This window comes from Schistocerca piceifrons, chromosome 1 (assembly GCF_021461385.2).
Source record: "Schistocerca piceifrons isolate TAMUIC-IGC-003096 chromosome 1, iqSchPice1.1, whole genome shotgun sequence".
In the NCBI taxonomy this organism is placed as follows: Eukaryota; Metazoa; Arthropoda; class Insecta; order Orthoptera; family Acrididae; genus Schistocerca; species Schistocerca piceifrons.
The window spans coordinates 805,680,813-805,695,112 of NC_060138.1; the positions used below are offsets into that span (position 1 = coordinate 805,680,813).

The following is a 14,300-nucleotide window of genomic DNA, read 5'->3' on the forward strand; positions in this document are numbered from 1 at the left end:
TAGATGTTCTATGTGAAAACAAGTCGTAGACGATGGGCGGATAAGCTTACGGTAGATCACTAGCAGGAAAGCTTCCTGCTGCTAAAAGTTGACCGGCTGGATAGTTACGTCTCTGCGGGTGTGAGGAGAATTACACTTGGTATCTGGCTGCTGAAAATGATTCAGACACCAGATACCTGCAAAAACAGGTTTGTTTACTTAACACGTGAGCTTTTCTGTGTACCATCTATTTTCAACAAGCGGGTTTAACAGTAAGAGTCTCACTATTTTATGTACGTTTTTCGAAAACCTGCGATGCTTGCAAGCAATGTAACTAAAACCGTCAGTGGACTATTCGACGAACTAACACGCCGGGAAAAACTAAAGAATCACATGAAAATAAAAGTTGTCTCGAGATATGCTGTGTTTGAAGTACTCTGTTATTTCAAAAGTATTTACTGGGGTTTTTGCATGCCTTTTAGGGTTACTATAAGATGGTATTCATCACAGAAATTATTAAAAATACTCCATATCCACAGGGCTTGACCTCCCCCCCCCCCCCCGCCCCCTACAAATTATCACATGAGTGCTCTTGCTCTCTTCCGCCGCGTCAAAGGACGATGGTGGCCGTCTTGACAGTAATGCTACAGAATTCGTTGAACTGTCCGTGTGGATACTACTACTGCTGCGAACACGACCATTTCCTGATTCAATATCAGTGACGTGGCCGAACCATCCTGCAAGGCCGATTGAGCAACAGGCCTGTCCCCAGGCGGGGCTGTTGAAATCCTTCTTGGTGTTCGGTATGGTTCCCCCGGACCCATCGACTCCACATTCTTCTGCCAGTAGTGAGAGCCCCACGAACGCGGAACGATAAAGCAGTCTCGGTGGGTCACGATCTGGCCGCTGACAAGTTCCTCTGTGTGCTGGTGGACGTTTCTCCTTCTAACACAAGGCGTAATACGATTTTCTCACAAATAAACCAACATTAAGTTTCTGAATCAGACACTCGCACCGTAATCCTCCCCTACATAAGGTTATTCAGCTGCCCCTACCGATGTCATTTTATGCATCCCCACAAAACAGAACAATATTGTTGGCCAATTCACTATAGAGATGTGAAGAACATCCCCAAAATTTCGCAGAAAAACTGGGTAAGTATACGAAGACATTTAAATGTATTGTACAAATTTTGTTTGTGAAACTACTTTACCGCATTAGTGTGCCGACTGATATATTAACTTTCTTATTGGGTTATACAGCGATGAGCCAGAGAAACTGGTACACCTGCCTAATATCGTGCAGGGCCGCCGGAAGCATGCGTAAGTGCCGCAACACGACTTGATGTAGACTCGACTAATGTCTGAAGTAGAGCTGGAGGGAACTGACACCATGAATCTTGCAGGGCTGTCCATAAATCTGTAAGAGTACGACGGGGTGAAGAACTCTTCTGAACAGCACGTTGCAAGGCATCCCAGATATGTGCAATGATATTCGTGTCTGGGGAGTTTGGTGGCCAGTGGAAGTATCTAAACACAGAAGAGTGTTTCTTGAACCACTGTGTAGAAATTCTGGACATGTGGGGAGTCGTTTTGTCGTGCTGGAACTGCCCAAGTCCGTCGGAATGCACAATGGACATAAATGGATGCAGGTGATCAAACAGAATGTTGCGTACGTGTCACCTGCCAGAGTCGTATCTAGACGTATCAAGATCCCATAGCACTCCAACTGCACACGCCCCACGCCATTACAGAGCCTCCACCAGCTTGAACAGTCTCCAGCTGACATGCAGCGTCCATGGATTAATGAAATTGTCTCCATACCCGTACACGTCCCTCCGCACGACTCAATTTGAAACGAGACTCGTCCGACCAGGCAACATGTTTCCAAGCATCAACAGTCTAATGTAAGTGTTGAACGGTCCAGGCGAGGCGTAAGGCTTTGTGTCGTGCAGTCATCAAGGGTACACGAGTGGGTCTTCGGCTCCGAAAGCCCATATAGATAACGTTTCGTTGACTGGTTCGCACGCTGACACTTGTTGATGGCGCAGCACTGATATCTGCAGCAACTTGCGGAATGGTTGCACTTCTCTCACTCTGGACGATTCTCTTCAGTTGTCGTTGGTCCCGTTTTTGCAGGATATTTTTCCGGCCGCAGCGATGTCGGAGATTTGATGTTTTAGCGGTTTCTTGATAGTCATGGTACACCCGTGAAATGGACGTACGGGAAAATCCCCGCTTCATCGGTACCTCGGAAATGCAGTGTTTCATCGCTCGGTCGCCGACTGTAACACCACGTTCTAACTCATTTAAATCTTGATAACCTGCGATTGTAACAGCAGTAACCGATTCAATAACTGCGCCAGACACTTGGTGTCTTATATAGGCGTTGCCGTCTGCAGCGTCGTATTGTGCTTGTTTGTACGAGTAATTGACTGTATTTGAATACGCATGCCTATACCAGTTTCTTTGGCGCTTCAGTGTATGTCGGAAAGTTGTTACTTCCACGCCTCCCATTTTGATATCTCCTGTTAACTTTGTTGTTTCCGACGGTGAAACGCACTTTATAAGGCAAATGTTTCTGAACGATTTACGAACGATTAGTACCATAAACGGAATACACTTACAGAGACCTGTATGATTACACTGCTAATTACACTAAGAAAGAGTGGAGACTCTTGGACAAGTATGGCAGAAGTAAGGTATACAGAGTGGGCGGGAAGTAACTAGGTATTGAAATTGCCGTATAACTTTGATCTTTGCAGAGTTGTTTGAAGTTAATACAGTATGAACACTGTTATAGGGAAATATGATTGCATACGTTAAAAGTCCATTAAATTTCTATGTAGCCACCTGTGACGTCGATCAATCTCCTCAAACAACCTGGAAGGAAACACACAGCTTCCTGGAGGAAGTTGTGTGGGATGCTGGTAAGAACTTCCCGAATCTGTGCTTCCAGTTCGGCCAATATGCGGGATTTCGACCTGTACTTGGAAGGCCAAATAAATTAACACATAATAACAAAAACGATTGGCCGCAACATCTCCTCTTTTGCCCAGCCCCATAAAAAAAAGTCACAGGCTGTCAGGTGTGGACTTCTTGCAGGCCATTCACGAGGTCCACACCTCCCCGGCCAAACTCCTGGAAACTTCTCATCCAAACAGTTCCGCACGACATTAGCAAAGTGAGGCGGTTCGCAGTCTTGCATGAAGATAATGTCGTCGGTATTTTCTCATCGGGATACCGTGGGTTAAACGTAATCCTGAAGCATTTAAATGTAGCATTCCCCGTTCATTGTGTCACGCATGAGATATGGACCAATGACATGTGTAGCCGTTATTCCACACCACACAGTCATAGTTGCGCGATAATGCATCCGCTTCACCGTACTTCCAGTATACTATGCCGCCCAGTAATGGCAATAGTGTCGATTGACGATACCTCCCACATGGAATACGGCCTCGTCACGCCACAGGATGTTGTGAAGCCGCTGAGGCTAATGTTCGTGCCAACCCAACAGCAGCTCCCCATTCTCCATTCTGCGATCAGAGTCTTCTGGTGTCGGTTGCTGCATGTAGTGGGGTTTACATGCTCGAAAGTTTAATTCTTTATGCAACACCTGACACACAAAGTGCCTTGCGGTCCCCTCTGACGGGCTGTCTGGCATGTTGATTTTCCTGGGTTACGATTGAACGTGTTCTGCACAATCACCACATTCTCAGTATAGCGAGACGTGGTTGGGCCACGTGTTTTTGATGCATCCTGTATCGAACCTGTGGCCATTATCTTCGTGTGACAGTTGTTTATTGTCTCCGGTCGAATTCTGACATTTCTTCCCTTCACAGTACGCCACCACCTCTGTACAAGAACAACCGAATTCCACACCTCACATCGTGAAGCAATCTGTGATCATTCTGTAACTGTAAGGCAATCGGCCATCTTTGATGTTGCTGACAAGGGAGACTGCTCATTGTACCCCCCTCAGATTTATTGGTGAGATGGCCTCGCGGATAGCCAGTCAAAAATTGAACACAGATCAAGGATGAAAACAGGAAGAAGGTGTACTGAACTCTGAAAAAAAGAAGCAGAATAGAAACAGTGAACGGTCCAAGCTCAAGATGTGCAACGTCGAGGAAGTTTGAAGCGCCACGGCGTCGTGGTTATGTGGTCACGGTGTTAGACTGCGAAGGAGTAGAACCGTGTTCGAATCTCCCTCTTGCAGCATACACATTTTTTTCACAAAATTACGAACTGTCCGTCCGGTCATTGACGCGTATGTTCGCGGTATTCAGATTTGTGCCTGTATAGTGGTTTAACGTCCGTTTGCAACAGCGACGTGTAAGGAAGCGACCTCCAGACGTACGTACCACATGTTATTACTCTTGCGTTACGTTGTGGAACTTTTGATTCTTGAGTTTTCTTGTTGTAGCGTAGTTCACATCCGTTTATTTGTTGTTTTCATTTCTGTGAGAGGTCCATGAAGCATCTCACCTGCTCTCACTATTCGTCGCATTTACTTGCGACGGTAATATATTCTCACCACATGACCCATATTCTAGAAACAATGTACAGTATGGCAATTGCTAAGACTACAGAAGGAGAAGACACGTGAGTCACCGAACGGGAAGTTCATAATACCGTGATTTTTTTTAAAAAAGAGAAAAGAGCACGAGGTGGGAGGTTTGACCACGGATCTCCTGCTTTGTAGTTCAACACAGTGCCGCGCGAGGTAGCCGTGCGGTCTGCGCGCCTTGCCACGGTTCGCGTGGCTACTGCCGTCGGAGGTTCGAGTTCTCCCTCGGTCACGGATGTGGGTGTTGTTGTTAGCGTAATTTAGCTTATGTTAGATTAAATAGTGTGTAAGCCTAGGGACCGATGCCTTAGCAGTTTGGTCCCATAGGGACTTACCACAAATTTCCAGTTTTCCAACACTGTGACCACTCAACCACCACTCCTTGCCTCTGCCAATTTTCTCGATGTTGCACATCTTGAACTTGGACCGTTCACCGTTTCTACTTTGCTTCTTTTTTCACAGTTCATTACACCTTCTCCCTGTTTTCGTGTTTCATCTGTGTCCATTTGTTGACGGGCTATCCACTCGGCCAATTTGCCACTAAATCTGAGGACGGGAAGATGGAGAGTTTCCCTTGTGAGTGTACCGCCTCTCGCGGTCACCGTTGGTACTACACTATGTGAAAAATCACTGTCTTGCTTAATGTTCTGTACGTTTGCGCTGTTTCCAATATTATTCCATAAATATAAAAACTTATCAGCCATTTACTGATACCTAGTTATTTCCAGCCCACCCTGTACATTGGTCCAAAAATACTGTGTAACTCATGGCCAATCATCACTTGCTTTTTTAACAGTACGATTCCGTTTGCTAACAGTCGCCCAAAGCACTGAGAAGGAACTTAATATCGATTGCATGGGTGTCACCTGCCTGGATACAGTTCCTGGTACAGACGTAGTGCGGGTTGCATAAAACGACATCGGCAGGGGCAGTTGAATCAGCCTGTATACCGAATGTAGATGGCGTTACTCCCATGCACTTTGTACGGTTGCGGTGAAATGCTAATCATTTGCATATCCAGGCATGTGGTACGTTTGGTGCTTATCAAACTTTATTGCATGCCGCCATCACGCTGTTGCGTTTTTAACGGCCAGCAGAGTAAACTCTGCAGAACGGCTGCGCCCCCTGCGATGCACCGCGCCGTGGCTGGGTACGCGAGCGCGTGGGCCGGCGCCGCTAATGCAAATGCTCGCCGGTGCCCGGTTTTAGGACGACCCGACCCGACCCGCCGCACCGCGCCGCGCCAGACCGCCTCACCAGGTCCTCGCTCAGCTTTCGCCACGGCGCGGCGCGGCGCGGCGCGGGCCCCTCGCGCACGTGCCCGGATCTTATCGCCGGGCACGTCCCTCGCCGGTCCTTTAAATCACGACTGGGCGGACATTATGACACCCGCGCCGAGGATCGCGTCGATTTATTCGCGTTTCGTCGTTCACGGGGATTTAAACCTACCAAATCTGACAACTCCCGGTGCAAGAAGTTGCGCGGTTATTTCAATCCAGAAATTTATTTGTACTGCTATGGTATAATGCGTCATTATTTTAAGACCTAGAAGATTGAATCTTGCACCGAATAAACCTGAATCGATTCCGCTGCACTTCTTCATTCCTTTGCCAGATATCATCTACCACTATCTGCGAACGTTTCTACAGCGTATATCAAAAGAAAATTTATATCAGTGATCGTGAGCAAAGGATTCACATTAGGGACAGTGAAAATTTATTTCCGACATGTCCGCGTCGGTAGCTGTGGGGTCAGTGTGGCTGAATGCCCACTGAACGGGTCCTTATTATTTGATTCTCGGCCGGGTCGGAGATTTTCTCCTGTTGGAGACTGCGTGTTGTGTTGTCCTCAGAATCATTTCATCAGTCGCCTAAATGGTGTCACATAAAAAAGATTTGCAGTCGGCGGCGAGCCGCCACACGGCACCGAGATTTCAGACGTGCATGTTTTATGATTCATTCTCTTTTATGGTTTTCCTCCACACCTTATCACCTTTGGCCAGGTGTGTTGTTCTCCTCTTCTTACGCTGTCGTGCCACACTATTACTTCAGTCTCCAAGTATACCATTATCGTTTCGCAGCGCACACAAAAGGTAGACGAGCCGGATTCTATCATCCAGGTGCTGATAGGCTACCACTGATACCTGAAGCCTACATTATTTTTCGAAATCACTGAAGAGTGCGTGGCGTAGGGATTTTACGGTATAGCTGCTTTCAGAGACGCTCTGTTAGGTTAAGATCTGGGGAATATGGGGACTAGTGAAATAGTATGAAGTGTTGATAATATTTTCATATTTTTGGACCACAGTCATGTAATAATATGTGAAGCATTTTCCGATGTTTGACTGTACAGACTTCTTTATTTTATATTACTATAATGATTTCGGCCTTTAGCCGTTATCAAGTACAACACCTAAAACAAAATTTTGCTAATCCAGAGAAAGGGCAAAATTGCATAGTAAAGCGAAAATGTAACATCAGTATACTATTTCAGTGTCAGATTAAAAATTTATTGAAATAATACTATTTACATGTTGAGTATAATTAGACTTTGTTAAGCGAAGTCATCGTCAAATTCTAATGAACTGGGTGTCCCAGTGTGTAGATAAGGTCAAAATCATAGAAATGTAAGGCAGCCAGGAAACAAAAATCTTTTCCAGCGATGAATCAGTTGAGCCGAGAATGAGCGTCAATACGGTAGTTACATGGTCTGAAAATATACCATGGAAGTTGCTGATAGACTGGTAGGGTACTCCTTTCGGCATGATGTCATATTTTCGTGCTATAAACATATTGTTTACACTCGGTGTCACTGAAGCCAGCAGTTTCGAATAGAAATGTGGCGGCTAGCGTAAAGGATTTGTAAACAGCTGTCTATTTACTGATAAAACAGTAGTAAGACACGAGGTAAACTGGTACAGCTACGTTACCCTTGGAGGTTTGACATAATGGTCAATACATGAGTCGTGTTTGGCTATAATTTTTAGTACAGCAGATGGAAGATAATTAGGAAAGGAACATGTCTCAGCGCAAGCATAACTACAAACATCTTACGGACTTTTGCTTTTTTACTGTATGTAAGCCTAAATAATTACATTACAGTTTATCTTATCCGAAATACCGGTAGCATTTAAACAGCTTATGTTTATTTTAGGGGGTTTAATAATATAGTATTAACACAAGAAGCTTAATTATGTGCTTTTAGCCAGTTCTGATCGACTTCAGCTTTTCTTCAAATAGTGTACTCGTTATGTTTGCTACCTATCTGTCATACATTTCGATGATTTTGTAGTTATCTATACGCTGGGGCACACAGTTCAATAGATTTGACGATAACTGCTCAACAAAGGCTACTTACACCCAACATGTTAGTCATATTATTTCGATAATTTTTTTAACTGCCAGTGGAATGGCATACCGATGTTAAATTTTAGTCCTTCCTATGCATCGGCACAAAAAACGTTTTCAGTATTGTATTTGATAATGGCTTAAGGCTGAAACCATGATAGTAATATGAAAAGAAGTTTGTACAGTCAAACTACGTAACTACAGTCAGACTGTATGAATTGTGTTCATGCTCTTACAGACATGTGAGGACTCTTCTAACAATGTGGAATAGGCACTGCTTGTTGAAAGGTGTCGTTCTTCGCAGGGGAGAGAGTCCTCAACTATGGGTGAAACAGATCTTCTGGATTGGATCCATGGGCAAATCGATGGATAGAGGCTGCTATCCTACTAAATAGTTCTGCAGAAAGTCATTAAAACTTTTCTCAAGTTGTAACGCTGTTGCTCCTCAATAAGTGGTGACAGAGTCGGTCAGCAGCCGTTCATTTGATAATGACGAGACAGAAGATGTCTTTTTCCGTTGATGCATCGTCGCCAAACAGACATCTGAGGTTAACTAGTCCTCAAGTGCAGCAGAGCTCGCCGAGCAACACAAAATTTCCTAGCTTCAGATAAGATTTACGACTAGATTCAAGACACCATTGCCTAAAAGCCCAACACGTCACTCTTAATGGAACAAAATTGGCAAATGTAAAGGTATTTTCCGGAGTAGCTCAGAGGGAGTCCGACAGCCGATCAGTTTGTCATTCTACCAGCAAGGAGGTGCACGGCTAGTGTTGTCTGTAGTTCAGCAATACCTAGACGGTCAATACCGCGGTTCGATCGCGTCTGCATTGTTACTTTGTACCAGGAAGGGCTCTCAACGAGAAAAGTGTCCAGGTGTCTTCGAGTGAACAAAGCTATGTTGTTCGGACATGGAGGAGATACAGAGATACAGGAACTGTCGATGACATGCCTCGCTCAGGCCGCCCAAGGGCTGCAGTGGGTGACCGCTACCTACTGATTAGTCTCGGAGGAACCCTGACAGCAGCACCGTATGTTGAATAATGCTTTTCGTGCAGCCACTGGACGTCGTGTTACGACTCAAACTGTGCGCAGTGGGCTGCATGATGCGCAACTTCACTCTCGACGTCCATGGCGAGATCCATCTTTGCAGCCACGACACCATTCAGTGCGGTCACGTGGGCCCAACAAGCCCAATGGACCACTCAGGATTGGCATCACGTTCTCTCCACCGATGAGTGTCGCATATGCCTTCAACCAGACAACCCAGTCACGCTGAACGCCTCAGACACACTGTCCAGCGAGTGCAGCAAGGTGGAGGTTCCCAGCTGTTTTGGGATAGCATTATGTGGGGCCGACGTACGCCGCTGGTGGTCATGGAAGACGCCGTAACGGCTGTACGATACGTGAAGGTCATCCTCCGACCGATAGTGCAAGAATATCGGCAGCATATTGGCAAGGCATTCGCCTTCATGGACGACAATTCGCGCCCCCATCATGCACATCTCGTGAATTAGTTCCTTCAAGATAACGACATCACTCGACTAGAGTAGCCAGCATCTCCTCCAAACATGAACTCTATCTAACATGCCTGGGATAGATTGTAAAGGTCTGTTTGTGGACGACGTGACCCATCAACCACTCTGAGAGATGTACGCCGAATCGCCGTTGAGGAGTGGGACAATCTCGACCAACAGTGCCTTGGTGCACTTATGGATAGTATGCTACGACGAATCCAGGCATGCATCAATGCAAGAGGACGTGCTACTGGGTATTAGAGGTACCGGTGTGTACAGGAATCCGGACAACCACCTCCGAAGGTCTCGCTGTATGGTGGTACAACATGCAATGTGTGGTTTTCATGAGCAATAAAAAGGGCGGAAATGATGTTTACGTTGATATCTATTCCAATTTTCTGTGCAGGATGTGTGTACATTTTTTTCATAGGCTGTGCAGTAAAACTCTAGAAAATATTCATATGCTGATGTTACTAGCCAATGATTGTGGAGGACAAAATAAAAACCAAGTTATGATTGGCATGCTATGGACTTGGTTTGTTCTACAATGCCCACAAAACGTGAAATATGTCAGTTTTATTTTTTCAGTTGTCAGCCATTCATACATTCCTCCAGACCGCATATTTGGCCGAACTGAAAAGAAAGTACATTCAAAAAGCACTCTTGAACCCCAATGATTGTTATGACATTATCGGAAACTTGGATCAGTTTTACATGTTGCCGATTGGAAGACATCGCTTAAAGTTTCCATGACACCTCCCACTGCATTTCACTTTCAGATCAAGCCTTCAAAAAGGATATTATTTAAACATTAAGGTCAGAATACAACAACTATTAAAGGGCAACAAAGCTATAACACTGATATGGGATGTGGTAAAAGTATTTGCAAGAAGGTTAAATCCTGGCTGGTTGTAAAACCAGCAGTGATATTTAAAGGTGTTATGATAAAAAAAAGACAAAAGTTAGAGATGTAACGGTCTTTTACGGAACCACTATGGACCAGGCAGGACGGACATTAATGAACTTTTATTCCACAAGAATGTCTGCAAACAGCAGTCTGGATCTGAACTGGACGATAAATCTGATGTCAGAAAGCTACTAGACGAGACTGAAGAGCAGATCGGTATCTGATGTAAAAAAGTAGTGATCTCATAATGATTTCTATTTTAATATAAAGTTGACGGCATTTGTTCAAAAAAACTAATTAATAAGTATGTAGTATGTTATTATTTCTAGCGGTCGCTAGTAATTTTGTAACAGAAATAAATATTATGAAATGCCCATGTCATTTTTCATTTGTACCCATCACTTTGAAACCAAAACATTTTTAGAAACCGTTATGTCCGTTGTGTCCATATTACAGTTCCACAAGTCGTAATGTTCAATGTAAAATATTTATTTTAAATAAAAATATTATGGTGTGATTTATGGGAAGTATAAATATACATCGAGAAATAAAAGAAACTTGTAATAACTAAAAAATAACAATAAAAAATAAATAACAACTGAGTGACAGTTATTTGTCGTTTCTGAAAACTTTCGTTACATGAAGATAATGGATCCTGGATAGGGTCGACTCAGTTGAAATTATTACGTTGTCACTGCTAGGGAAACATAGTTTATTCAGACTGCTGTTTACTTCACTGGTTTCTGTAGATACTCGTGCTATGATATATTTTTTTCTGTTTTTGCTACATTTAAGTGTGGCGTCATCACCAGGGTCGTTAAGACTGAAGAAGTGGTCTCGCCCTTGGCAGACAACTTAGGTAACTGTAGCTGACAACAGGAAGCCATTTACCTGTGAAAGGCGACTATTAATGTAAGCAATTTTATCGCTTGCAATAAACTGCACGCAAGAAGTTGCAGGATGTCATTAAGATACGCAAATGTGCCCTCTAAGTACCGACTGGGAATATTAAAACGCCGGAAACATGGAATTAAGCGGTGCATGAAAGGATGCAGTCATTTTTTTTTAAAAAAATCTTGGATCTTCTGTCGACGTATTTAGTTCTGTCTCTGCTATGGTATAGAAATGAAACACTTTATAACAGTATGCACACCACAGCTGTATTCATCTGTTTTCATAAGTATCACTCTCATAAAGAAAAAACTGCGACACTGTTTTATTTATTGAAATCCCTGTTAATGTAAATGATTACCAGATTGTTTATTTATCAACAGTTTGCATTTTATATTAATGTGAATTCAAGCATATGTGGACAGATCTGCAGGAAAAGATAAATGGATGAGTATTATCTACACCAGGCGTGTCCCACCCTTAAAATTCCGGGGCTACATTAGAAGAAGGCGTGTATTTTTGAGCCGCTCGTAGCACATTTTATACAATCAATAAAGCAACGGAATGGACCAATGAGGTAATAGCTTCGTGTGGCTGGAGTTTAAAACTGAAAATAGTCAATTCATCATAACTTTATATAAACGTGATTTTATGGATCGTTCTCTATCGATCGTGTGATGGATACTTACTTCTTGGGCCACACCGATACTTGCTGCACGCGGTCCGCGATCCGCGGGTTGGACACCCCTGACCTACACTATGATTTGGCCACAGAAAATACAAGCATTCCTGACAAATACACATAAAAGAGGGACTCAAGGCAATGAAGAGGGAGAGATTGAGAGGCAGGCAAAGCAATAATAAAGAAAATAAAATAGAAAGAAAGATCCTGGATGCAAGGAATTATAATATGTTCTACGTCGATATTTAATCGAATTGTCTTATGTCTATGGGTTCTTCTGTCTGTAACAGTCTTTTCTACGTTCAATGGAGTGCTTTTTTTCATCTTCCGCTGCATGTATTTTGTTAATAACCTCGGCAATTGTTTTAGCTGTTCCATCAGCTCGATAACTTTGCAAATTTTGTGCTCAGCTGTTAAATATACTTTTTTAAATGTCTGAGACCATTTACTTTCTAACTTTCTTAACCTTCAATGTAGCGATCTTCTTCTTCTAGAGACAGTTTTATATTTGTATGATCTTAATTGCATACAAATATCCTCCTCCTCGCATTGTTCCGCGTCCTGGTTGCTTCAAAGTCTCATCCATCCTCGTCCCAAAGTATACACATAATTGTAGTTACTCCTCCCCTTTCCAACTCCTCTAGTTTCTCCAACCGAATTCCAGCGAAAGTCATATTTACTTGCGTCTAGCTGTACACAGTTCTTTGGCAGTCCATATGCACTTAAAATTTTTAATATTCGATATCAAACACAAGCTATTTTTCTGTTCCATTCCCCTGATTAGTCTCACCAAAGCACATGGAACTCTTGACTCCACTCAACCTTTTTCCGCTTCAAACGACGTTTGTTGAAATTTACTCTTCTATTGGTCTTCTCTGCTGTGATTCTTAGCCCTATTTACCTGGCTATCTTTAGCAAGAGGTAGTTTTGTTTGCTCGTTCTTAGGGTTCTTCCGTCCAGTTCCACAAAGCCATCAACAAAAGATACACAATTGATATTATTTCTTCCAGACTTTATGCATAAGCAAATCTGCTCTATTCTTTGACTAGCAAGTTTTGAATTTCAAATCCTCACTATATGGTCTCCAAACAAAGATTCTGTGTTACATGGCAGTATTTTTATTTTTACATAATCTAGTGAAAATGAGTATATACTATACTAAAATGCAAGTGCGCAGGTCAGTATTCAGTCTTCAGCTATTAAAAACATAATATGCCGAAACCTACAACGTTTTTACCATCGTTGTGCCAGCCAATCTACAGTGTTGCCAAGTTTTGTTTTTATTTACAAACTAATCTTCATAAGTAGAATTTTAATTACCAAATTTAAGGTACTCATTTTATTTTTCCTAGCGTTCCTGTATGGTTCTAAAGAGTCGAGAAATGATCTTTGATGAAGTTCACACAAATGGACATTTTGCGCTATGCTATTGTACAATTTTGGTCTTTTGTCTTCTAAACATCGTACCATCAACGCCATCTACAGATTCAGGTCGTATGCCCTCTTAATTATAAGTGTAATCTCGAACTGCAAGAAACATTTCTTCTTCTGTTATTCGATGCTAACGACAGGTTTTTTTTTAATTTAACTTTTCATTGGGCAGTAGCCATTGACAAAACTCGTGGAGTATATGATTTGGACCGTATATTGTTGAAATAAAAATGAATGTAGGAATGTTCCTTCAGTCCCAAATTTTCGCATTCGCTACTGTAAACGCGCATGTCTATATTTCAGATAATGTCGAGAAGTGAATATTTTTTTCATTGCCATGATGAGTAATAAAGCAGCAAACAAGTTAATAACATTCATTTCTCTGGAGCAGGGCTTTCAAATCTGTACTCCGCGGAACACTAGTGTTCTGCGGCAGGTGAATAAGTGCTTAGCGAAAAACTGTTAATGACATGGCGTTTTTGTTTCGACATTTTAGCGATACTTAATATTTTTATAGTGTTATTGTTATATCTGTATTATTAATTCTGATTTAAAACTGAATTGATTACTGAATAAAACAAGTTTTTTTCACTTTTTAAAAATTTTATTAATCTTCAAAATAAACAAGCATCGAAGTAGCAGGATTCTCAAAATGTTCCGTCAGAGGAAAAGTTTGGCAACCACTGCTCTAGGATTGTCGATGACTTTCGTAACTGTATTCATTCAGTCTTGGAGAGTGGTAAAGTAATGATTGACGGGACAAAACAAAGAAAGAATACACCTCCTGAATTTTTTTTTTTTTTTTCGCGCCGCGGCTGGCTGAATAGGTGTGTGAGAGCAGAAAGAGAGGTGTTCAAGAATAATAACATTAACTTTTCTCGCTATTTTACACTTCGTTCCATTTTTACTACAACCTCCGGCAAAAACATTCTTTAGAAGCAAATTTATCACATATTTATTCCCTTTCGATGAAA

General features: G+C 42.6%; 1 protein-coding gene across 3 annotated transcripts in view; it reads left to right on the forward strand.

Annotated features, from left to right (window-relative positions):
• Window positions 1–14,300, forward strand: part of LOC124789756 — a 346,576-nt gene that overhangs the window by 145,917 nt on the left and 186,359 nt on the right. The window lies entirely within an intron of this gene.